The sequence below is a fragment of the Pinus tabuliformis genome, chromosome 2_1 (assembly GCF_031772625.1).
Source record: "Pinus tabuliformis cultivar Carrire ecotype Pingquan chromosome 2_1, CPIR1, whole genome shotgun sequence".
In the NCBI taxonomy this organism is placed as follows: Eukaryota; Viridiplantae; Streptophyta; class Pinopsida; order Pinales; family Pinaceae; genus Pinus; species Pinus tabuliformis.
In genome coordinates this window covers 590,881,859-590,907,583 of record NC_142299.1, presented here as the reverse complement: position 1 = coordinate 590,907,583, position 25,725 = coordinate 590,881,859, and the positions used below count along the sequence as shown (strand labels likewise).

General features: G+C 36.5%; 1 pseudogene; it reads left to right on the top strand.

The window, feature by feature from the left end:
- The first annotated feature begins 7,584 nt into the window (after window positions 1-7,584).
- LOC149201845 (peroxisomal adenine nucleotide carrier 1-like) lies at window positions 7,585-23,361 on the top strand (annotated as a pseudogene).
- The last annotated feature ends 2,364 nt before the right edge of the window (window positions 23,362-25,725 follow it).

Sequence of the window (25,725 nt, the reverse complement as noted above, 5' to 3'; positions counted from 1 at the left end):
TTAGAGTGTAAATTTTGTTGAGGAAAGTTCAGTAACCTAAAATAATTGGCTCATTGATAGGGGTAGGTTGAGGAGTTGCAGAATGGGAGGCAAGATGACCTAAGAGATATGTTCAGGAAGAATGCACTGAAAGGGTTGTGTGTGGCCACCATCAGCAAGTAGGTCAAGTGTTTTCTTGCTCAGGATAGATTGGTTGTCAAAGGGCTAACACTAATCCCTATTTGTATTCTTTGTATCAGTGTGATTGTAAAGGGCCACAATTTGTAGTATGGGAGCTCTAGCCTATTGTATTATAGTTTGTAATAGAATGAAGAAGGGTTTGAAAACATTAAAAATTATCATGCGAACTAGTTGATTCTTTGATGTGTGTAGATATTGTTTTGCATTAATGTAGATGTGTTGTGGCACTTGAGTGTGTTTGCATCAAAGATTCTAATACCAAACCTAGATTCTCATGTGTCATGGAAATTCAACATATGCTTTTTTCACCTAACAACTTCCTATAATTCACCTTAGGCTACTGATGTCTAATGTCAACTCATCCCTCTTAACATGTTACCAAGACAAGGATCACATACAACCATGGAAATAGAAACACAGTTTAAATCTTGACATGCCATATCACCTCGCACGTCTTAGAATGCCTTAGCATTATGTGTCCTATATTAGCATCCCTACATTCCTTGGCATGATTTGGAACTCCCTAACACACAATACCATTCCCCGACATGCCCTGGCACTCTAGCATGCCTTGGCACTTCCTAGGATATAACCTTGTCACTCCTTCCTTAGCACACCTAAAATTCACTGATACTCTCTATCACACACTCTTATTCATTCATTTCCATCCATTTTTAACTAGTCCTCGCTTTTGTTTCCATGGAACTCCCTAACAATCCTTGGCACACATTGAAACACCTTGGAACTTGGCACATATCGGCATTTCTTCGTCATGCTTTATCATTCCTTGGCACTAGATATCATACCTTGTCACTCCCTCCTTAACACATCTATAACTCTCTGACACTCCCTGTCACACACTCTTATTCATTCATTTCTTGACATTTGAGACTAGTGGTCCCTTGTTTTCCCTTGGCACTCCCAACACTCCCTGGCATGCATTAGCACACCCTGGTATTTAGCACATCTTGGCATGTTTCCCTGGACTCTAAATGCCTTAAAAATACTTAGCATACCTTGTCACTCCCTCCTTGTGATAGTTGAAACTCATTTACACTTCTTATCACATACTCTTATTCATTCATTTCCATTCATTAATTTTACCTAGTTCTCCCTTGTGTTTCCCTAGCACTCCCTAACAGTTCCTAGAACGTGTTGGAACACCCTAGCACTTGGCACATCTTGGTCTCTTACTTCGTTGACACTCTAACATTCCTTACACTTCCTATCCTACCATGTCACTCCCTCCATAGTGCACCTGGAACTTTCTCACACTTGCTGTCACACACTCTTATTCATTCATTTCCACGTATTTTTACCTAGCTTTCCTTCGACTTTACCTGACACTCACTAATAGTCCTTAGCACACATTAACACACCTTGCCACTTGGTACATATTGGCATGCTTCCCTAACAGTCTAGCATCTTCATACTTCCTAGCATACTTTATCACTCCCTCCTTAGCACATTAAAACTCGCCAACACTCCCTCTCAAAAACTCTTATTCAGTCATTTCCATGCAATTGAAACTAGTTCTCCCTTGTGTTTACCTGGCACTCCCTAACCCCCTAGCATGCATTCGTGCCACACCCTAGTACTTGGAACATCTTGGCATGCATTAGAAGTTGGCATGTGTTGGCATGCCTATCACACCTTGGAACTATTTAGCATGTATTAGCACTTCTTGGCATTCCTTGGCACACCATGGAACTCCCTAGTTTTCATGCCCTTATAGATAGCCTTACCTTCTTTGGGACTTTGAACCCAACCAAGTCATTGAAAAAATAGAGTTGTGCCTAGCCCAAAGTCTCCTTTTATCTCAAACTTCTTTGTCCAACCCCTTATCTCAATCATAGGCTTACCTCCTACAATTCATATTCTAAAATTCTCCTAACACACTTCATCCTTAGGACATCTGGAATTCACTAATGCTCCCTAGCACACACTCTTATTTATTCATTTCCATGCATTTTGACCTAATTCTCTCTTGTGATGCCCTCAAAATCCCCAACACTCCACAACATGTATTGACACTATCTATACTTTGTTAGAAAATCTTTTCATCCATTGGCATGCCCTAACACTCAGCTATCATGCCCTCATAACTACCCTTACATTCTTTGCAACTTGGGAACCCAACCAAAACCTTCCTCAACTAGAACAGCTTGATTATGTTACATTTACTACAACTATACTATTCCTTATTCACCTAATAGCTCCCTATAACTCATCTTAGGATACTTATGTTGAATCTCAAATCATACAACTTAACAAGTTAGGAAGACAAGGCTCACATCCAACTGTACTATATCCCCTACTACGTAGGATTACAAACTTGTTGTTTCATGAGTCCTTAGAGAGGCTATACTTGATGAATTACAACCTTTATGCTTTTTATGTATTTTAATGTCCAGGAGTTGGAATCTACCTCAAAAATAATATATATCTATAGTATTGTAACTATGGAGAAGCTTGAATTAGCCCTTTTCAAGAGACAATGACATTTAAATAGAAGGCGTGGGAATTTTTACTAAAAACATGCCTCAAGTGGAATGTTTTTGCTACCATGTGTAAGGATAATACTATATGGTTTCTCGAGAGAGTTTGATATTTGTCTACACAACATCAATTATGCACCTTACTCACACGAAAAGTGTTTTTTGGATTAGTTGGATAATAGTGATATGATGGAATTAAGTTCATTAATTATGGGAGGAGACCTTAATATGACAATCGAATCCAATGATATATATGGGGATTCAAAGTAAAAAGGGATAAGCTGGGAAGATTTTTTAAGGCTTTTTTTTTCAAAGTTTATTATAGGACATTGTCCCTTGCCCAAATAGGCCTATATGGAGGGATGGTCAGTTAGGGAAGGAAGGCATCTCCAAGAGGTTGGACAATTTTTTTGTTAGATTAGATCTGGTAGGTAGACTAGATGTCTTAAATTCACGGATATAATTCCTCTGTATCCAAACAAGATCTAATTTTCCTTCAGTGGCCTGGGGTTAATAAGCATAAATCATATCCTTTTAAATATAACAATTCATGGTTAAAAGAAAAGGTATTTGATTATTTCGTTTATAAGCGTTATGGATCAAATTGATCATAGTCCTGATGCGATATAGTATGGAGTTTATCCATTACAAACTAGAATTATTAAATCAAAACGTCAAACATTGGAAAGGAAAAAGAAGAAGGATCTTGTTAGGGAGTTTTTTTCTTTAGATAATATGATCAGTTCTTTAAAAATCTAGTGGATCCAAAATATTTTACAGAGGCCATGAAAAATAGGATTTTGTTCCTTGAAGAGAGAAAGGGACAAATTCTAAAGTTTCAAGAGGAGTGGTGACCAAAGGGCCGAGCCATTTAGGTCTTGGAAGGACACAAAAATATTTGATATTTTCACAAACAAGCATCTAAAAGGAAAAAGGAAAACACAATTTGGAATATCAAAGATGAAGTAGGTAATCTATAGACAATAGAAAATGATATTTAGTGGGGGGAACTGTGATATTTTAGTTGAAATTTAGAGAGCTAGAAGGAGAAAACTTTGAAAAGTAGATGCATTTTCATCAACCTATTTCCAAAATTGGTAGATTCAGAAGAAAGTGTATAGTTGGGGCGACCCATCTAAATGGAAGAATTGCTGGGGGTCTTGAAAGCTCTGGTTAGGGATAAGAGCAATGGCCTAGATGGATGGTCTATGGAACTGTTTTGACATTTTTTGGACATGATGGATAAGATCTATTGGCAGTGGAGCCAGTGGTAGAATAATCTAGATTCTTATGCTCAATATCAGGGTCCACTAATCTCGCTTTTATAGATCTTATTCTCGAATTGACCAACCCTTCTACCTTTTCTAATTTTAGGCTGATATCCTTATGCAATATGGTATATACAATGTTTACAAAAATAATCACAAACTAGATCAAAGCCTCATTATCTAAGCATATTACTTCTGAAGAATTTGGATTCTTAGATAACAAACAAACCCAATATGTAGTGGAAATAACTCAAGAATGTTTACGTTTTATTAAAACCAACAAGATTGAGGTGTGTCTTATGAGGATCGACCTGGTAGGCGCTTACGATAGGGTGGAGTGGGAGTAATTGCAGTTTATTCCCCATAAGATCAATTTGTATCCATTAGTGTTGGATGGATTATGGCTTGTATTTCATCTCTAAACTACACCCATCATCATAAAAGGGATTCCAAAAGGTTTCTTCAAGGCATCTACAGGTTTGAGAGAGGGATGTTCTCTGTCACCTTTACTATTTCTTTTGGTCATTGATAGTCTGAACATAGGCATGAATGAAGCAGGATTAAAGCAAAATATATTGGGGTGTATGATCATGAAGAAAATCAGTATATCACACACAATGTTTATAGATGATGTGCTTTTCATTGGGAAAGTATCTATTTTAGAGTGGAAATCCTTCCATCAGATTCTCAATAGTTTTAGAGAAGCTTTAGATATATTTATGAATAAAGGTAAATCTTCACTTATCTCATAAAACAAGGAGGAGGTGATTAAGCAGATAGCTCAAATCTATGAGGTGGACATGATTGCTATGGAGGGAGGATCCTAATATCTGGGGTTCTATTTGAACCTAATAAATATGAAATAATGGTTTGGGAATGGTTGATAAGAAAATTCAAGCGTAAGATGTTTCAATGGTTGAATAAGTGGCTATCATTAGGAGGGATTTTGGTTATGATCAAAGGGGCCCTTCAAAATATTTCTATATATTAGATGCATCTCTTCTATCTTCCTAAAGATATAATTAAAGGAAGTAACATTATTACAGCAAGGTACCTTTGGGTTGGGCATGGATCCACAAAGAAGATACATTTGGTATGTTTAGTGGTGCTTGCGAAACATGAGAAGGATGGAAGTTGGGGTATAAAGGACACAATGTTTTAGAAAGGATTTAATTTTCAAGAACATATGAATAGCCTTACAAAGAAAAGGTATTTCGCAACAAGTTATTAGAGAAAAATATCTAAAAAAATAGGCAACTTGAGGAATGGATTAAAGAGGGGGCTCCAGTGAAGAAGATGGCATCTTATATATGGAGAAGCATGATGAGAAACAAACGCTGGCTACTATGAAATCTGAGATGGGATGTTGGAAGGGGTAATAAGATATAAATTGGACTGGATGCTATCAAAGGAGTGGAGGGAATACAAAATATTTATGTTCCCATACTTGAGCATTTACATAACAAAAGGCTTTACCTTATGAACCAAATATCTTATGATCAAGGACCGTATTTTGTTACAGTTTATTATCTTAATGAATTTGAACTTGTATTTCCAAAGGATTTATCAATGGAATGGGCATGTTTCAAAACACAATTAAGTCTATTAGGTTTATAACTAACTGAGAAGGAAGATAGGCTATCATATGAAGGTGTTATGTATAAAGATAAAATCACGGTTAAAGAGATTTATAAACATAATTTTCAGAGACGCGACTAAGATGATAATTCTTTTTGGTTTCATAAGATGTGGAAATGGGATATACCTCTAAAATTCAAATGTTTTATGTGGCTGGTGGTCCACAATAATCTCTTAACTTCAGATAATCTCCATCAAATGGGCTTTTAGGGTCCTCAAAGATGCTATTTATGCAAAGAACATTTGAAAGACATGGAACATGTATTTATGACATGTCCTTTTGTGATCTTGGTATGGAGTGGTGTCCTTAAAATACATGCAGTCTAGAACATGTTTTCCATTGAGAGATGTCGTGCTCACTGGTTTGAAGGTTTCAAGACATATTGTTCCCCAATATTTATATATTTTTTGGGGAGTATGGAGAATCATGAATGAGAAAATTTTTTAAACAACATAACCAAATACTAGAGGCACCTATTTAAATATCTCTGCATATTTTATGGACATAATGCCGATGAAGGAGGAACAACCTAGAAGACATTTTCGACTCATGGAGCTATGGCCACACTTTCCTGTTGTTTTTTATGGAGCATATACTAACATGGTTTGTAGAAGTGGGGCACATTTAGTTTCGAAGTTGGAAAACACCTTCCATTTCAATTGGTATAGTGGCACAAGGTCAAATAATAGATTTGAGCTAATCACACTTTGGGGGGCTCTTATATTTTCTACCTAGATTTCAATAGAAGATTTAGTTGTGTTTGGAGATTCCAAGGTGATCTGGGATTGGGTATAGTTGAGAACAAAATTTGGATTGCCTTCCTTTACTTTTTGGATGAAATGCATAAGATATTTGAAGAAGACTTTCCAAGTCTAGTCTTTAATCAGGTCTATAGAGAACATAATCAAGTGGCATATATCCTATCAAAGTGGGGACGCAACTGTGCTCCAAGGAGGAATTTCTACTAAGATTTTGACAAGGTAATCCTTTTCATCTCGGGGCATTTTAAATTATAAAGGGATGATATTGACAATTTCTCCTTCATGTGTTGTATTTTTCATGAGTCCATGAAAATTTCCATAGATCATGATATGTTTTTGTCATGTTTGAATTATACATGTTATATTTTTCATGATGAATAAATTTAAGATCACATACAAATATTCTGTTGTGAAGAATTATATAGTAGACAATTGTCACATATAAAAGAACTACAATTTAGGATAGTAAAATACTTAGAGATTTAGAATTTTAATTTTGAGATTTCGTATGTGACTCACTAATGAAAAGAAATGAGCAATGAAATACCAAAATATGTATCTACTTTTTATTAATAAAAATTAAATAGATTTTTCTTACTAATAAAATAAAAAATGTAATCTATTGAAATATTATTTAACATTTTTCCATACTTGAATAATCCAAATTTAAATTAAATCTTATAACAATGTTCAATTTATAATTCCACTCCACTACTTCACACTACCTCATTCAATAGCGTTGTGAACCACACAATGTGTAGTTACATAGAACACAGGTGGGACTACTGCAAATCGATTCCAGTAGCCTCACCCAATTTTAAACTTAGCATCCAGGAGATCTAATTTCAATTCAGACCCGCACGGGGATCCCATACGACCTTTTCGCAACTTAGTTAACTGAGACAAAATACATGCAATAGTACTATGTCCCACATGGTCTAAATCGTCAATTGTTGCTGCAATATGACCTTTATTATAACTAATAGCCCATTGGCGTCATTAAACACTCTAATTTATCTTTGTTCTAATCCCTCGAGGTGATTTTTAGTTTTGATTTGGAATCTCAGTTGCGAACAACCCAAGTTCTTATTTTTGGAACTTCAGTTTCGATCATTAATTGTATTTATTCACACTTGAAATGTAAATTTCAAATTGGCTTCTGAATACATCATTTTATACCCCCACCTTAGAAAAATATATAGCAGATTAATGATTCTATTTGGTGGAATTTATATGCAATGGGGGTTGATTTTAAATCTGTGATAGAGGCAACTTCAGGAGCCATAGGAGGGCTTGTCAACCCTACCATATTTTATCCCTTAGATACATGCAGGACCAAGTACAAGATATCAGGCAAAGGTTCATTGCTCGGGTCAATAGAAATACAAGTTTATAGCTCAAGCCCACATTTTCCTTAGAATTAATCTAGACTATTTCTTCTTTTCTGGAATTCATTTTGTAGAATTTAGTATCTAACATATGTATTTCCTTAGAATTCATGTAGGTTGAGCATTTTGAAATGGGTTTTTTTATCTGGTTTCAATTTTAGTCACTGGATCCTTGGGTTGGTGTGCTTAAAATTGGTGGAGTTGATCCTCCTCTAAGGCTGCATTCTATCTGGACAATTTATTATCTGCATTAAAGATGGACACTAAAATTAACCTATATAAACCTTGCATATGTCAAATTTAGACAAATGGTCGACATTCAAATATTAGAAATAGTTGCAACCCCAAGGTGAAAATAATACCTTGGTTTCAATGGTTTTGTGCCAATAATCATTCATTCTGCTTTAAATATTAAAGCCTGATTGAGATTGAAATGCATGCAACCTATATATTTTGTTATGTGAGGTTCCTGATCTTGGATTTATTGTCCCAATCTGACATTTCTGTTTGATTTCGATTCTGAAAAATAATTGTCTAGTCATGTTTGGTACAAAATTATTAGGTCCTTGGATTCATCGCAGTTTGTTTTTGAGCTGTTAATTTGCAGGGCTTAAATGTAACTCCACGCCAATTAGGCATCTATATTCTCGCCATCTCACCATGGTTGAAGAGGATTGCACTATTTTCTTAAATTGTTTTGGCCATTATAGCCTATATGCTTAGAATTTTATCCATAATAGTCACAATAACCCATGGTACTTTCCTAGTCACCCTCTCTAGATGGTTGCGCTATTTTGTTCAAGGTTTTTTACCATCATATCCTATATGCATAACATTTTATCCATAATAGTCACAGTAGCATATAGTACTTTACAAATACCCCTCTCCAAAAGGATCTAATTAACACTTTCACTATGGAACAGGATGCATCTATCTTAGTAATTAGGTCCTTAAGCACCTTGAATATTGTCTTTTATTATAATTTGGCAAAGGCCGGGGATTAAAGGTAACTCCATGCTTATCAAGAACCCATATGCTAGGTTGTATTAAGAAACATGTGCTGGTTGCTTATGAAGTTTTGATCATCATGGTTTATTTGGCTAGGATTTTGCTCAAAATGGTCATCATGATTCTGGGAATTCATTGAATTACCCTCCCCAAAGAGATCCAACAGATAGCCTCACCATGGAATTGAGTGTCTTATATCCACAAGAGTACCTTCTAGGTGAATTCATTGATCAGAGTATCTGTGGTGCACAAACTATATATAATGTTTTACTATTTCATATAAATAATAGAGGTTATCATTTTTGAACTTTTAGGAGTACAGGGATTTCTTCAAAGTTATTGGTTTATAAAAGAACAAGTTAGTTAGTTATCTATTTTGGAAAAACCTCAATAATAGTATACCACTGAAAGGGATATACTTGTCATCTCTTCAAAGAATACATGCTAAGCTTTCATTACATCAAAATAGCTTCGTCCCTATCACCCATATGTAGCTGTGGCCTCCGTGAAATTTAGCTCACCTGTCTAGCTTCTTGTGGTCCTTTCTCAAGGAAACAAATTAACTGGAACATTGAATAACTACATAATCTGAAAGGAAGAACTTATTAATTCTAGTTCCCGTTTCTTTGGGAAAATATTCCACATTCCTGTCACATCTATTTTTCCATAATAATTGGAGGGAAACTGTCTTGGTTATCTTCCAGAAACACCAGACGGATTTGTGGTACTACCATGCCTTCTCGTGAAGAAACAGAAATGATTTATTAACATTGTTTGTTTGCATTGACCTTAAGTTATTTGCATTTTCATGTTTTCTTTTGTTCTATTTTAGTGTGTTTAGTCATATGGATCGATTAGTAGTAAATTCCGGCATGAGAGACATAAGTCTTGATTTCCTATGTTTGGTGACAAATCTTAAGATAGAGCTCCACTATTAGATCAAAAGTTGCAAAATATTTTATAGTAAAATTGTTCAGACATTCTGATAACTTTCTTTTCTATTACCTATAATATGTATCAATAGATGAATATGATAAGAATTGGTTTAGCTATAGTGTTTTGAGGGTTGTCATTTTTCTATTGAAGATTGCATCTTGATCTTGTGGAGTTTTTTTTTGTCATGTTCATTGTTTACATTGCATATATGATATTATGATTGCTCAACATTTCCTGCTGCTATTGAAATTTTCATATACACTATGTTGTCAAGGTTTTGGAATTCACCTTAGTTTGAAATGTTTTAATGATTCCAGCTAATTCTAAGTAAATAGGATTTTTCATCCTAGTCTTTGAGGATTATGAGGGGTATTAGATAAATTATGTCTTCTTCCCTACCATAGGCTTGTAGAATAGTTATGCATCGATGAAAACTTAAAAGTACTATAACTCTAGAACCCCCACTGTAAATATGAGTCATTATTACTATAGTCTGCAATTTCACTTATGGAAATGAATTGTAAATGAAGATGCACTTTTTACTGATTCTCATTATATTTTATGCTTGAATGTGAAAACATCTATCTGTTGTGTTGTGAGAGGCTCTTTCCAACTAGGAAATTTCATTCTTTGTATCAAGACTGCCAGGCCACGAGTAACTCCAGACTTGGCAGAAAAACTCAGAAAAACTGATTCGATTATTTCATTAGGTATCTATTGTTATATAAATGAATGTGACTGATCAGTTCATCTTCTTGATGACTTTTCACATTCCAAATTCACCCAATCGCAGAGGATTAGGTGTCAACATTCCCCCCCTTAATATGAAGGAATGTTGGTGAGTCCAAGCATCGTTCTGAATCTTTCAAGCTTTTCTCTTCCAAGCACTTTGGTGAAGATGTCTGCAATTTGCTCATTTGTGGAACAATGATGGAGATGGATTGTTTTTGCCTGAACATGATGTCGGATCAGATGATATTTAGTATTGATGTGCTTTGTACGATCATGGAACTTTGGGTTCTTGGCCAACTTTATTGCAGAGGTGTTGTCAATCATGAGTGGGGTTGATTGTACTTGTTTTACCTGCAAATCTTCAAGAATTTTCCTGAGCGACACAATTTCTTTCGTTGCTTCAGCTGCTGCCACGTATTCTGCTTCTGTTGTGGAATCTGCTGGAACTGATTGCTTGCGTGATCTCCAGGAGACAGCTCCTGATCCAAGACCCATAGCATATCCTGAAGTAGATACCCCAGTTTCTTTGTCTCCATCAAAGTCAGAATCAGAGTATCCAATCAAGCTGAAGCCGTCCACCTGTGTATACTTGATTCCAAGGTCTTGAGTTCCCTTCAAGTACCTTAGAACTCTTTTTGCAGCAGACCAATGTCCCTCACAAGGCTTTTGCATAAACCTGGAGAGGATTCCAACAGCAAATGAAATGTCTGGTCTGGTAGTAGTGAGGTAGATGATACTTCCTACAAGCTGTCTATACTTTGTTGCATCCTCAAATTCCTTTCCTTCAATAGATGTGAGCTTTAAGTTTTGTTCCATTGGAGTAGAAAGAGGATTGCACTCTGTCATGCCAAATCTGTTTGACAAATCTCCAATGTATTTCTTTTGAGAAAGAAATATGGATTTTGGATGTTGAGTTACTTCAATGCCAAGATAGTAATGAACATAGCCCAAATCAGTCATTTCAAAACTTTTTCCTAATTCTTTCTTTATGGATGCAATATAGCTTTCATTGTTCCCTGTCATTAAAAGATCATCTACATATACCACAAGATATACAACTGTTTTGCCAACTTTCTTGACAAATAAAGTTGCATCATCAAGATCAAAATGATTGAAGTTGAGTTTCAGAAGATGCTCAGTTAGTTTTTCATACCAGGCTCGTGGTGCTTGTTTGAGGCCATACAAGGACTTCACAAGTTTGCATACTTTATGTTCATGTCCTTTCAAAGCAAATCCTTCAGGCTGGGACATAAAAACATTCTCTTTTACATCTCCATTCAAGAATGCAGTTTTTACATCCATTTGATGGACTTTCCAACCGTTTTGAGCAGCTAGTGCAAAGAGTGTCCGGATGGTGGCCCATTTTGCTGTGGGGGCAAAATTTTCCTCATAATCGACCCCTTCCTTATGTGCAAAGCCTTTTGCCACAAGCCTAGCTTTGTGCTTGTCAAGTGAGCCATCAGCTTTGTATTTGTTCTTGTAGACCCACTTGCAGCCAATTGGTTTGGTTCCAAATGGAGGATCAACCAACTTCCAAGTGCCATTCTTTATGAGGGCATCATACTCCTTTTTCATCGCTTCTTTCCATTCATCATGAGAAGCAGCTTCTTTGAAGGAAGTTGGTTCAAAATCTGTAGACAAGTTCAATTCACAATCATAAGTAACATCCATATCAACAGGTGAATTAGAGTCATCTACATCACCTCCATTTTGTCGGTTTGAATTTTTGGTTCCTGTTTTTCCAATTTCATCAGGATGAACACTTTCAAGTGTCTTTGTCAGCCACTTTGGGGGACCTTTCTGAGATGGTCCAGGATGCTCTGTTTATTGATTTGGGACTGAATCAAGATTGAGTCTCCCAATTCTATCAATTACATCACTTAAAGCATCATCCATTGTTGGAGTTTCATGCAGGGAAGATTTTTCTTTAGAAGAAGATTCCACATGTTGATCTAGTATAGGAATCCCCCCTTCAAGATGTGGAATCTGATTATCAAACTCTTGAAATGATTTCGTTTTTGTGAATCTATCCAAGCGATCAAGTTGTCGCTCAACAACATTGTCAGATTTGGATGATTCAAGAAAAATGACATCTCTAGATACAACAAAATTTTTATTTACTTCATCATAGAGGCGGTATGCTTTAGAGGTGTTTGAATACCCCAGGAAGATACACTTACGACTTCTAACACCAAGTTTGTTTCTATGTACCTTTGGTATCAAAGCATAACAGGTGGAACCAAAAATCCTGAGATGTTTTACCGAAGGAACATGTCCATACCACAATTCATAAGGAGTCTTGTTTCTTATAGCACTAGATGGACATCTATTCTTTATATATGTAGCACATAGAATAGCATCAACCCAAAACATTATCTTCACATTTTTGAAGAAAAGTAGGGATCGTACCATATTCAAGATTGTTCTATTCATTCTTTCTGCTACACCATTTGTTGGGGATTATAAGGTAGACTTGTTTGATGTTTGATCCCATGTTGGCGAAGATAGTGTTCAAATTCATTTGATGTATATTCTTTTCCATTATCAGTGTGTATAGATCCAATATGAGATTGTGCATCATTTTCAATCCATTTATGAAAATTCTTGAATGTTTGAAAAGCATCAGATTTGTTATTCAATAAATAAACCCAACACATTCTGGTGTAATCATCAATAAATGTCATGATATATTTATTTCCATTTGCAGAAGGAATAGGCATTGGACAACATAAATCTGAATGAATGAGTTCAAGCTTCCTATGTGCTCTTGAATGTGAATCATGAAAAGATTGTTTGCTATGCTTTCCTAGAATGCAAGCATCACATTGCTTATGTTTCCTAGGAATTGTAGGCAAACCAGCAACACCATTTTTCTTCAATAAGTGGAGACTGTCATAGTTTAAATGTCCAAATCTAGAATGCCATAATAAACTTGATGGAAGTGTACCTTCTTGATGATGAGAAATATATGAGAAATGTTGTGCATGAGCAAAGGTTCCTTGCAGTTTGAGAAGTCTTTCTTCTTCTATTCCCCTCATGACAAGTGAGTGGTCAGATGCTTTTCTTACCTCAAGCTTGCCATCAAACATATGAATGGAGTGACCTTGCTGGCGGATGTGGACCAAGGACAACAAGTTTCTCTTGAGTTGTGGGAGATATAGAACATGATCCAGAAGAAAGTCTGGAAGACCAAGAAGTTTAAGCCTGATTGTGCCAAGCCCTGATGGCTTGATTTTTGACTGATCTGCAAAGTATACTGCTCCATCAACATTGTCAGTGAAATCTTCAAAAAAATATTTCCTATGAGTCATATGATAGGTTGCTCCTGAATCAAGCAACCAATCATTTTTCGAAGAAGCAAGTGAAGTATTAAACAAATCTTCATTTACTCCAATGTTACGTTGTGCCTCAATATAGTGAGCGGATTCAGGTGCTTTACCTTTGTCTGTATCATCAGTTTTACCTTTCTGCTGGTTTCTTCTCTACTCAATTTTGTCCCATGGTAGCTTGCATGTAGAAGCATCATGTGATCCATTTCATTTGCAGCGAATGCAATGCAGATCTGCTTTTTCTGCTTGAGAATGTCTACCCCCCCTGCCTCTGAAGTATCTTCCTCTTCCTCTCCGTACACCTCTTCCTCTTTTAGAATCTTGAGCAGATGATTTTCTTTATGAGCAAGGCAAACAGTCTCTTCAGAAGATTCAGGGACTGTCTTCTTTCCAAAAGCTTTCTCTCTTTCAGCAAACTTTTTCACAAGAGAGTCAAAGGTTATATATTTAAGATCTCCATTTGCTTGTAAAGACTCAAGATAATTGGAGTAAGTAGGATAGAGTGCCTTGAGAAAAGCAATAAGAGGGATATCCAGCTCAACCTTAGTGGATTTGATATCATGCATTATGGATTTTATTTTAGATGCAAGAGCAAGAGGATCATTATTTTTCAGTTCAAGAGTGAAGAGTTTAATCATGAGCTGAACAACTTCAAGTACAGAATGTGAGTCATAGAGTTCTTTCAGCTTTTGTAAAGCTTCAAACGCAGTTGAATATGATGAAATATGGCGACTTACTTCTTCATTTACAGATGCTGCGATTAATGCATAGGCTTTGCTGTTCTTGTTTTCCCAAATGACGAGCTCTTTGTCTGATGTAGGTTGTACTGGGTCATTGTCTCCTTCTCCGACACACACTCCCTTCCACAACTCATTGTAGATGAGGGTGTGTTTTACCATCCGGGACCATTCAGGATAGTTCTCCTTGCCAGTGAGAACTATTCCTACCATAGAGATGATTGAATGCATTCTGTAAAAAAAATTACTTCTGCTGAAAAGAAAACTTCCTTACGTTACAGCCTCATGCACTATATTTTCTTCAAATCCCTCTAATGTTTGATATAAGCATCAACATTTCATTTAAATAGCATGTACATATCACTTCAATGTTTTAAAATGTGATATATCTATATATTACGCAGCATTACCATTCAAATGACTCCACAAATGCTTTGAATGATTTTTAACAAAATAACGCAATTCTGCTATTCACCTCCACAAATGCTTTGAATGATTTTTAACAAAACAGCGCAATTTTGCTATTCACCTCCACAAATGCTTTGATTATGGGGCTGTTGTGAACGAGGTCGGTTCATTGCCGTTCACAAAATAAAACGCAGAGACCGACAGTTACCCTTCAGCATTGAAATCTCATTCTGCATCGCCACGCAACTTTAATCTCCACAGAAATTCACCAAATTATATAATATGCAGTGGTCGTGGCAACTTTGGCGAGGAAATGGAGTTACACTTAGAAAATCAGAATGGCTTTGTCAGAAAAACGCCACTGATAAGCTCTTTGCTACGAAATGCTTAAGATCTTGACGAGGGTTTTGGAGGAATGAGAAAGGATTTGACGGAGAGCTTAATTAAACGGATATTTTAAATGCATTTGCTGGACGTTTCTCAAGAAAAAGTGATGCGAATGGTCGTTGGCATCCATGGCTTTTTCAAGCTTGAAATCATAGGTTGGGAAATGGGGAATTCTAATTTTCTTGGTGCAGTGGATACACGTCTCTAGAACGATGATTCTCAAATGCAATCCAGATCAAAAAACCTCAAAAGCCATGAAGAGCTCTTGGAAATTGGATTAGATTGGTGCGAACAATACAAATCCGGAGAGGGGACAATGGAAATTCAGCAAGCATGAAGCAAAATAAAATATATCAATATGCTTTGATACCATTACCAATAGAGATATATCGTAGGTTGTCAGGCTTGCTTTGAACCAGAGACACTCTACTTGTGCCCCACGGTGGGCGCCATGTCACCACTGCGCTTCAAAACCACCACGCTTCAAAACCACCAAAGTCTCGGCTGTCGTTCGGAGACCACAACGATTAATCGACCTCCAAAGTCTTGGCAAAATGAGGGTGGAGGTTGTCCCTAAGAAACCACGATGCGCTTCTGTGGGGCCATACCTGACATTGAATCAAGAGTTGAGGGATGGCTCTTGGCTACCATAAACCGAGGCAAAAACCTCTGGCTCGAGCATTTCTAAGTTCCTAGGGTATCTGAACAGTGGTATAGTTAAAATGGCTCAGAACCAAGAAATATACGAGGACCACTTGTTTCAAACCGCGTTTGGCAACGTGTTCGAAGCATTCAAGCAATACATTGTGAGACCAGATCCGACACCGACAGGCTCAGGCTCATTCAGATGGCGGATGAGACAATAAGGGCAGTGCACTGTATGGTGCAGGTAATAGAATATGAAGCAGAGCGCAGGTACAACTCAGGGATGGTAGTGGAGCAGACCAAGAGTTACAAAAACACAAAGGTTAAAAAAAGGAGCTAGCTCTGATACCATGTCAGGCTAGGAGTAAGTCCAGACTTGGCAGAAAAACTCAGAAAAACTGATTCGATTATTTCATGAGGTAGCTATTGTTATATACATGAATGTGACTGATCAGTGCATCTTCTTGATGACTGTTCACATTCCAAATTCAACCAATCGCAGAGGATTAGGTGTCAACAAAGACCTTGGCGCCAAAAATTTACAATCATTCATATCTCAATATATGTACTTTTATAGCTATAGTTAATTTAAGATATTTTACTTGAAGCAAATTAGTAACAAGTATATGGGAACAAAGGAAAATTTGGTGATATCCATGGTAGTTGGAGCTTGCACAACTGTGACGACAGAGGTAAATCTCTTTTTCTTCTTGTGTTTCCCTAATGATCTCGATTTTCTAGCCAAATTTTGGTATTTTGACTTGAACATTTCTTGTGCAAATTTATACATCAACACTTTGTTATGTGGTGGTTTATTTTTTCTGGAAATCCACTGGACATAGCCTTTGCTTGGATGCAAAATAATGCATTTTGGAAATCAAAGGGAGATTAGCAAACTCTTATTGAGGGCTCTTGGAAAGAGGCATTCGATGCAATTGGTGTGTATTTACTACTGACACCAAATCCTGTTATGCAGGTACTATTAAGACCACACTATCTATTCATTTTATGAGTTAAGACGTTCCATTCTACATTTTTGTATCCTTTATCTGTTGGATTTTATATCTTTAGCTTTGATTTATATTTTCTTTTTCTGCTAATGGTTTGTTTTATTTCTTACTTAGTATGGGAAAAAGTATAATTGCAATTAAAATATGAAAAATATATAAATCCATAGAAAAACTTTTAACTATATTTCATCATGATCAAAGCCTATGGCTTTGCTGAAATAGGCTGCAGCTTTAACAATTGAAAAGATAGAGACTCATTGTAGGTTGAACACAACTTTAAAATTATATAGCATGAAATGAACACCTCTAAGTAACTACAAATGCAGCTTAAACGAATACTACATTTTTTTTTACATTAAGTAAATTTCCTCTCAATCTTGGTGTTTGAAGCAATTTATTTTTCCATTAAATTTTCTTAGAACCGTGCATTATTAATTTTTATTTATTTATGGAAAACATTTATGAAAATAACGTCAAATAATGCAATGTATTGAATGAATATTCGATCTATGCTTTTTTTTACTTAACTCTGTGCCTTCCCATGCTAGTCACTCTTCTAATGATTCAATTGATCACTATGGTAATATTTTTTTGATGAGTTGGTTCATATCATTTATTAGATTTTCTACCTTGTTTAACTATGATAGTCTTCTCCATAGTACGAGGGTGCACACAAATGGGAGGCACAACATTAGTAAGGGATTACTTTTGGCAGGTACATACAACAACAATGGCAACAATTTTCCATGGTTCATGTGCACATTATAGTATGAGGGAGGTTCTGCTATATAGGAGAGTATAGGGTATACTTCCAGTTGAGCTACCCTTAGTTAATTTTAGTTTGCATGCTCTTTAAGTTTTAGCAAGTCCAATTTTTCTTTAGTTCAGTTGTGCATTTATGAGCTAATATTTGTAGGGCACAAACCCCTAGTTAATCATAGCACTTTTGCATAAGGTTCTAGTGTAGGCAGGGGGCACAGTTCTCAAGGAAGGGGATGCATGTTTCAGTTTGTCTTCTAGTTGAGATGCACTTAACTAGCACACTTATCCATGCAACTAAGGTAGACAAGATGATTAGAATTGGTCTAGGGTTTGGTTGAGTCATCTTCAACGATTCATGCATGTGAACAGATAGTTTGTATCTTTTATTATCTTCCTTTTCTACAAAGGATATGTAGGGAAAATTACCATGTTGGTTAGAAAGATTTTGGTTTTGAGGTATTGAAATGTATTTTCTTTTTCGTGCATCCAATAGAAGATAGATGTGATTGTGAGTTTAGATCTGTGTACATGCTCTTATTATTTTTTTGCAGTGTGTTTCTGTAGATTGTAGTATACCCATCCTGCGCTTTAAATTATGTAGGATCTCAGGATTATTCCTTTAGTGAAAAATTTACTTACCACTTTATGGACTACATGGTATTAGAGCACTTTCAGCGGAACTAATAGGAAGTTGTTTATGGATAGGATTGCAACTTGTTAGAGGGAGTTGTTGAAGGGTTTCAAGGGTGGGATGGTTGAGCTTCGGTAAGTGAAGTAGATTTCAATCGGTTAAAGGTTGTGGCCCATGGGGTGTGATGTCCCAGTTGATCTAGGGATTGGAGTGTTATTCTTCATGTTTGTAAAAGGTGGCCAGCACCTATAAGAGGTTGCAGGTTTTATTCTTAGTTGTCGATATGTTTTCATGTTTGGTTGAAGAGTTGTAATCACAAGTAGTCATAGTATTTAAGATTTTCACATGTTGGAGGGAACTTCGAACTCTATATCATTATAGTTCATGTTGCAACATCACTTGGAAGAGGTTGAATTTTGGTACCTCGTGGAGAAGGAGGTCATACTTTTCACAGATACCAAGGAGTTGGCTGAGCATAATTAGAAGTTGGTCAAACTGGAATGAATAGTTTTGGATTTGATGAAGGATCAATTAATCCCTTTCATTGTAGAGAATAATATGGATAGGAAAATTCATATTGCCTTGATCACATTATATTGGAGAAAGAACATGTCTATGAGAATGCTCTTGATGAAGGAATCAACCATTACTACATGAGAAACACTTCTACAATAGCTAGCCATCTAATAAATATCAAGAGTTGAGAGTTCAATGAGCTTCTCTTCGTGACAAGGTAGAAGATAATGGATTAATTTGGATTATTTTGAATGGCTTTGGTCCATCTTGGCACCATTATGTAAAATAGGTATGTTCTTGTGAGTGGCTACCCTCAATCGAAATCTTGTGGGACTCATTTTTTAAGGAGGAAATCTGATTGGAGATGGTTTCCGCCAGTGATGAGGATGTACCAAAGATTGCCCTCATTGGGAGGGTGAGGAAAGGAGGAAAAAAATAGAATTTTTGAAGGGTTAGAAGAATAAGAATAATGAATATTCAAGCTATTGTAACCAAAAAAAGAGGAATTTTAGCCATATTAAGTGCAAGAAGCATGGCCAAGGTGCTTCTTAATATCTTGCAAAATAGGGTAAGGATAAGAAATAATAACAGTAAAATAGTTTGCAAGAAGTGTGGAAGATTCAAGTATATATGGCCACTATGCTTCTTAGTGTTCTAAGAAGAAGGGGAAGGGGTAAGCAACAACATCAATATAAATAGTTTGTAGGAAGTTTAGAAGCTTAAGGTGCATACAAATTTATTGATATGTGTGGTACAACCATTGCCATGGTGTCATGCCTTTCCACCAAAGTTGTTTCAAGTGTTGGTGGTTTGTTGATAAGTGGAGCTTCAAGACATGAAAGTAAGTAGATTAGAATTGTTCAATTTAGAGGACAAGTTATTGGTATGCATGGGTAGCTTAAGTTATGGAGTCTCTTATATTTTTGTGCATTATATTTGTACAATTTCTTGATGGCCTAATGAATGAAGTAGTGTCTAAATGAAAAAATATATACACAATTATCATGTTAATAAATTCTATTACGATTTTTATTTCAGCAATGTATGAGAGCTAAGAACAAGGTCAAAATTTGTCTTTGAAATCTAGCCAAGCTTATGAAGGACGAATTCATTGGAAGCTGAGTTTGTAAGAAGACATTTCAATGGTTTGAAGAAAGATTCTATTGAAGAAAAATACCTAGAATAGGTCTAATATTATCTATATTTTTCTAGGGCTAAAACATATCTTCTATACGAGAAAGACCAAGGGTCCTGGTTTGTGACTACAGACCTAGAAGAGGCCGAGATTAGGAAAATCTCAATTCTAAACACATTTGTGAATTTAAGCCAATATGATTCAGGTTCTTGTAAGATGAGTTATGACACAAGATAATAACAACCTAACTCTCCATGATGATGATCCAAGTTCTCTTTGATGAAAAGTCATGGAATAAGCTGAAATTTTAGAGGTTTTTTTTTGTTTTCTACTAAAGGAAGATTAGCATGGAATGATCCTTATAGATCCAAAAACAAATTCTTACCTAATGGAGTTGACATAAGAAATAATAGAAAATTTTGGCAAAAGTCAAAAGAAGGTCTAAAAATTTCCTAAAGTATATCTCAAATAAAGACCACATTTCAAAGAGTTGAAGGTATTAGAAGTCAATAATATAAGTCAAGCTACTTCAAATCAAAATTCAAGTGTAACTAATGATGCAATTAATTGATTCAATGGAAATTCTTCTTTTTCTTAATTCTATAACCCAAAAGTCAGTTTGTTGCAAGTAAATCAGATAACATCTCATATACCTTGCTCATGAAGGAGGAAGCTAAAGATTTTCTAGACTGTACTAAGGTACTGTTTCTGAAATAGATTCCATCCATAACTGAATGGGATCAACATAACTCCTTTCATAAAAGTAACTATTAGGATTGAAATTAAATGCAAAAGACATCATAGGAAGTAGAATAATTATGAAATCTTTAGGTTTACCTTGTTTTTTAGAAAAAATAAGTTGTTATTAACTTAATACAACTCCTTTATTGTTGGTACATATAACGTTTTCTTGGAAATGATGCTCTCGAAAACATAGCATCATAATAGGATCAAACAATGGGTTAACTCATTGAATCTTTCCATGGTTGATTTATGAGTTGTGATGAATCAACATATTAGAAAATATATCTACTCATACATTAGGGATGCGTCCACTCTTAAATTCACATTTCGTGTTCAAATCTAGGACCATTCCTGAGAATAGTCAATATATCAAGCTCTAAGCTTCATTCTCCTATTTCATGACCTCAAAATAGGTATCATATATAGCATCATAATTAAAATGAAAATCCTCATCAATAAAGCAAGGCTCATGGACATCTTCATAATCCTCTTCCTCGTCATCAAATATGGAGTTACAATAAGGAGGAATATTCTCAACAACTTCAATAGCCTCATTAATCTATTCGTTCTCAACAACTTCTAAATGACCTTCAGGAAAATTATTTTCTAATTCCAAATGTTCGTCATGAAATTTGGAATTGTTAAGGTCCTCTTGTTGTCCTCCATTCTCTTTATACTCTTCAAGTAAATGTTCAACACATGGAAATATGGCACAGGCATCCTCTCTATGAGGAGAATTACATGCCCTACATCATGAAGAAATGAAGACACAACAAGATTATTTGACTTGACTAGAGTGGAAATAAATTTTTCCTTAACCTGCTATTCATTAGTGAAACGTGCATATGAAAATATGTTTGTTGATCTCATTCAGTTTCCAAAAGTTTTTCGTTGAGAAATGAAAAACACAATATCTTGTGCATTCCTCAACCAACTTATCAAGCATCTTAGAAATCAAATCCACTCTTTGTTCCATTAGTTCAAGGAATGTGATCCTTTAGTATGGAGTCACCAAGGTATTCCTTCTCCAAAACTTAGTTCTCCTATAAATGAAGTCATTCCTTTGAGAGTGTATTTGTTTTCTCATTAAGTTCTCTAAACACATGAGATATTCTGATCATCTAGAACTACCTAAAGAGCTATTTTAGCTGAGAATCTAAGGGAGATAAGGAAGTAATCTAAATCTAAACGTGTGCATTCATCCAACTAATTGCCATTCTTGAGTCCCCAAAGACTCGTAGATGACCAATTTCATTATCAAAGCCAAATTTTAATAAGGAAAGCAAAGCCTTCAACTTCCCCAAGTTATTTTTACCTTTCTCCATGTTTTCCCTAGTTTTGAAATACCTAGTGTCAGAGAAATAAAGCAACATGACTACAAATCCGATGAGGGTCTTGGAAAGAAATTCTACACGTAGTCAAATTTGTGTTTAAGTTTCACCTATAGTGACTTTAATTTATCAAAGTGTAGTGTTACCAAAGGACATTAGATACATGTGTTGATGATAATTATCATGTTAATTTTAGGTATGTTCTATGCTAGAGAAATTTATTCCAATTTGTTTCCCACATTAACAATCACATCAAAATAAAGTAAATTGCAGATAGAACATAAATATAACTCGCAGAATACAAGCCAAGATAAGAGGACACAAGATGTGGCACTAGCCAGGGACAAACCCCAATGTGGGGAAACCCCTGATCAATTCTTCTTTTATTTCCTTCAAAGTTCAGTAGAGAAAGTGAGAGAGATAATACATTTAGAATAGAATTCAATCACTTTGACTTTTGATATCGGCATGAGATCAATTGAAGACATATTGCTTGAACTGATTCTCTAAGGTGTCTCGTTCACCTATCATAGTGTTGCATCTCATCTATTTGTTGCACATTACCGTGTGACACCTTCCAGTATGGTCACATGTGTTGAGCCTTGATGATTGAGTTTCTCTCATCTTCATACTGCTCATCATGTTGCATCTTCCATGGTCTTATTCATCATCAGGCTACCCATGCTGATGATCTCATTCATCATTATGCTTCCCATGCTTATATCATCATGCATCATTATGCTGCCCATGCTCATATCATCATGATGCTTATTATGTTGTCCATGATATCATACATAATGATGCCTTCTTTCAGAGGCAGATGCTCCGTCTGTTTTGACACTTCCCGGCAATTCCAGATTTTCCAACATTTTTGGCTTTTTAGGCAGTTGCGACAGTTCCGACATTTCTGGATTTTCTGGCTTTTCCGGTATTTCCAACCATTCCAGCTTTTCTGGAAGTTCTAGATTTTCCCATAGTTTCGGTAGTTTCGGCTTTCCCGGTAGTTCCGACTTTTCTAGATTTTCTGGCTTTCCTCTCTTTTCTTGTATTTTTAGATTTTCCAGAGTTTCCAGTTTTTTTAGCAGTTCCAAATTTTCAAGCTTTTCTCGGTTTTTCGGCTTTTCCAGTTTTTTCGACAGCTCCAGCTTTTTTAGCTTTTCTAGCAATTCCAGCTTTTCTGGCAGTTCTGACTTTTCCGGCTTTCCTAGATTTTCCAGCTTTTCTGGCTTTTCTTGTATTTCTGGCTTTTCCGGCATTTCTGGCTTCTCTGAAAGTTCTGACTTTTCCGGCTTTTCTGGCCTTTTCAGTTTTTCTAGCAGTTCCATCTTTTCTAGCTTTTCTGGCAGTTCTGTCCTCTCCAGCTTTTCCGGCTTTTTTTGTAGTTCCAGCTTTTCTGGCTTTTTTGGCTTTTTCGGCAATTTCGGCTTTTTCAACTTTTCCAGCTTTTCCTTAGGATCTCTCCTCCTACTAAAAACCAAAGACAAGTAGAGAGAGGAAGAGATCCAAGTGTGTGCAAATGACTTGAAGTCCTCTTCTATTTACACTGAAACATAGAGGTTGAATAGACATGATTGTTGGGCTTCTGATCCTACATAAGTTGTTGTCTGACTTAACAATTTATCCATAACATAAATAAATTCATAACTTCATAAATACTTATCGGAATCGGATGATCTTTAGATCAATCCTACGCCTCTCAGTGAGATGGATCCAATAAAAATATCAGTTGCCATAAATAATATGACCCACATGGAGTTTGTTCCTAGTTTCCAATTTTAACACTCCCTCTCAACTAGGGAGAAATCCATCCACTAATCCATATGTCCAACTGTACTATCTCTACTCAGCTCTGCTATCTCTGCTAACTGTTTTATGCTCTACTAGCTCTTCTCTGCTATGCTCAGCTCCGCTTAGCTTTGCTGGCTCTGCTATGCTCAACTTAGCTCTACTAAACCATGAAGAAGAACAATTGATCGAGAATGTGTCATACCATTCTCCACTTACCCGAAGTCAGTCTCAGAGTGTGTACCACTGGTCCCAGACTAGTCGTCAACCGACCCAAAGTCAGTGTCATAGTAGGTACAACTCCTACCACTGGTCTTAGACCAGTACTCTATTGACTCAAAGTCAGTCTCAGAGTATGTACCACTGGTCCCAGTCCAGTACCCTACTAACTCGAAGTCAATCTCAAAGTACGTACCACTGGTCCAAAACTAGTCCTCAACCGATCCGAAGTTAGTGTCATAGTGGGTACAACTCCTACCACTAGTCCCAGACGAGTATCATTGATCCTAGATCAATGAAGGACATCCTAGCATAGGGAGTATGATAGATACAACGATGCATCCATCGGTACTACTATGATCCCTATCCTCATTTCCCTGCTCATTGATCAGATGAGAGGTACTTCCCATCAGTCCCAAACAACATGGGTAGGATGCCTCGACAGGAGAACTTAATCAATCTTGTCCTCATAGGAGAACTAATCATCGTACTACACAATCACCATGGAGAACACATCATCCAGGCCTCATAGAGAACTAATCATCCTGCTACACAATCTTCATGGAGAACACATCATCCAGACCTCACAGGAGAGCTAATCATCCTGCTACACAATTGTCATGGAGAACACATCATGCAGACCTCACAGGAGAATTAATCATCCTGCTACACAATCATCATGGAGAACACATTATCCAGACCTCACAGGAGGATTAATCATCCTAATACATAATCATCATGGAGAACACATCATCCAGACCTCACAGGATAATTAATCATCCTGCTACACAATCATCATGGAGAACATGTCACCTAGACCTCACAGGAGAATTAATCATCCTCCTACACAGGAGAGAAAATCATCCTATCCCACAAGAGAGTGAATCATCTTGTCCCACAAGAGAGTGAATCATCTTGTTCACAAGAGAGTGAATCATCTTGTCCACAGGAGAGCGAATCATCCTATCCCACAGGAGAGCGAATCATCTTGTCCCATAAGAGAGTGAATGATCTTGTCCACCAGAGAGCGAATCATCTTGTCCATAGGAGAGCGAATCACCTTGTCCTAGTGCGCACCACCAGGGGAGGGTGAGTCACCCTGTGGTCATATGTTACTCCAATAAGAACCACAAGCCCCCAGAGCTCCTAGGGCTCAATGTATACAACATGCACGACCCTTGTACAAGGGTCTCTTGGTGACTCCAAGTCGTTTGGGAAAATCATAGATTTGATCTTTCCCCCAGGGCTTAGACAAAGTGTAGCGAATTGTACATCATCTCATAGCGATGGATCTTCCTTGCTCATAGACTTACCATATCCTAGATAAGGTAGCATCTGATGTCTATCTGTTGGAGCAATTGTCAAATACGAGATTCCTCAATAATCGAATCCCACCTCTCGTTGTCACAAAGAATCACAATGGTACAAACAGCTTACTTGAAGAGGTTCCCCAACCAGGCAGATTCATACGAGATCATACTTGTAGTTATGTATTCAGTCTCAGCGGTGCTTATAACAACCGACTTCTACTTCTTGCTCATCCATGATATCGAAGCAGAATCTAAAGAGAAACAACACTAAGAAGTGCTCTAGTTATCCTCCACACTGCCTGCCCAATCAGCATTCGAATAATCATGTAGCTTCATATTTTTGGCGATGTATCTCAATCCATGAGA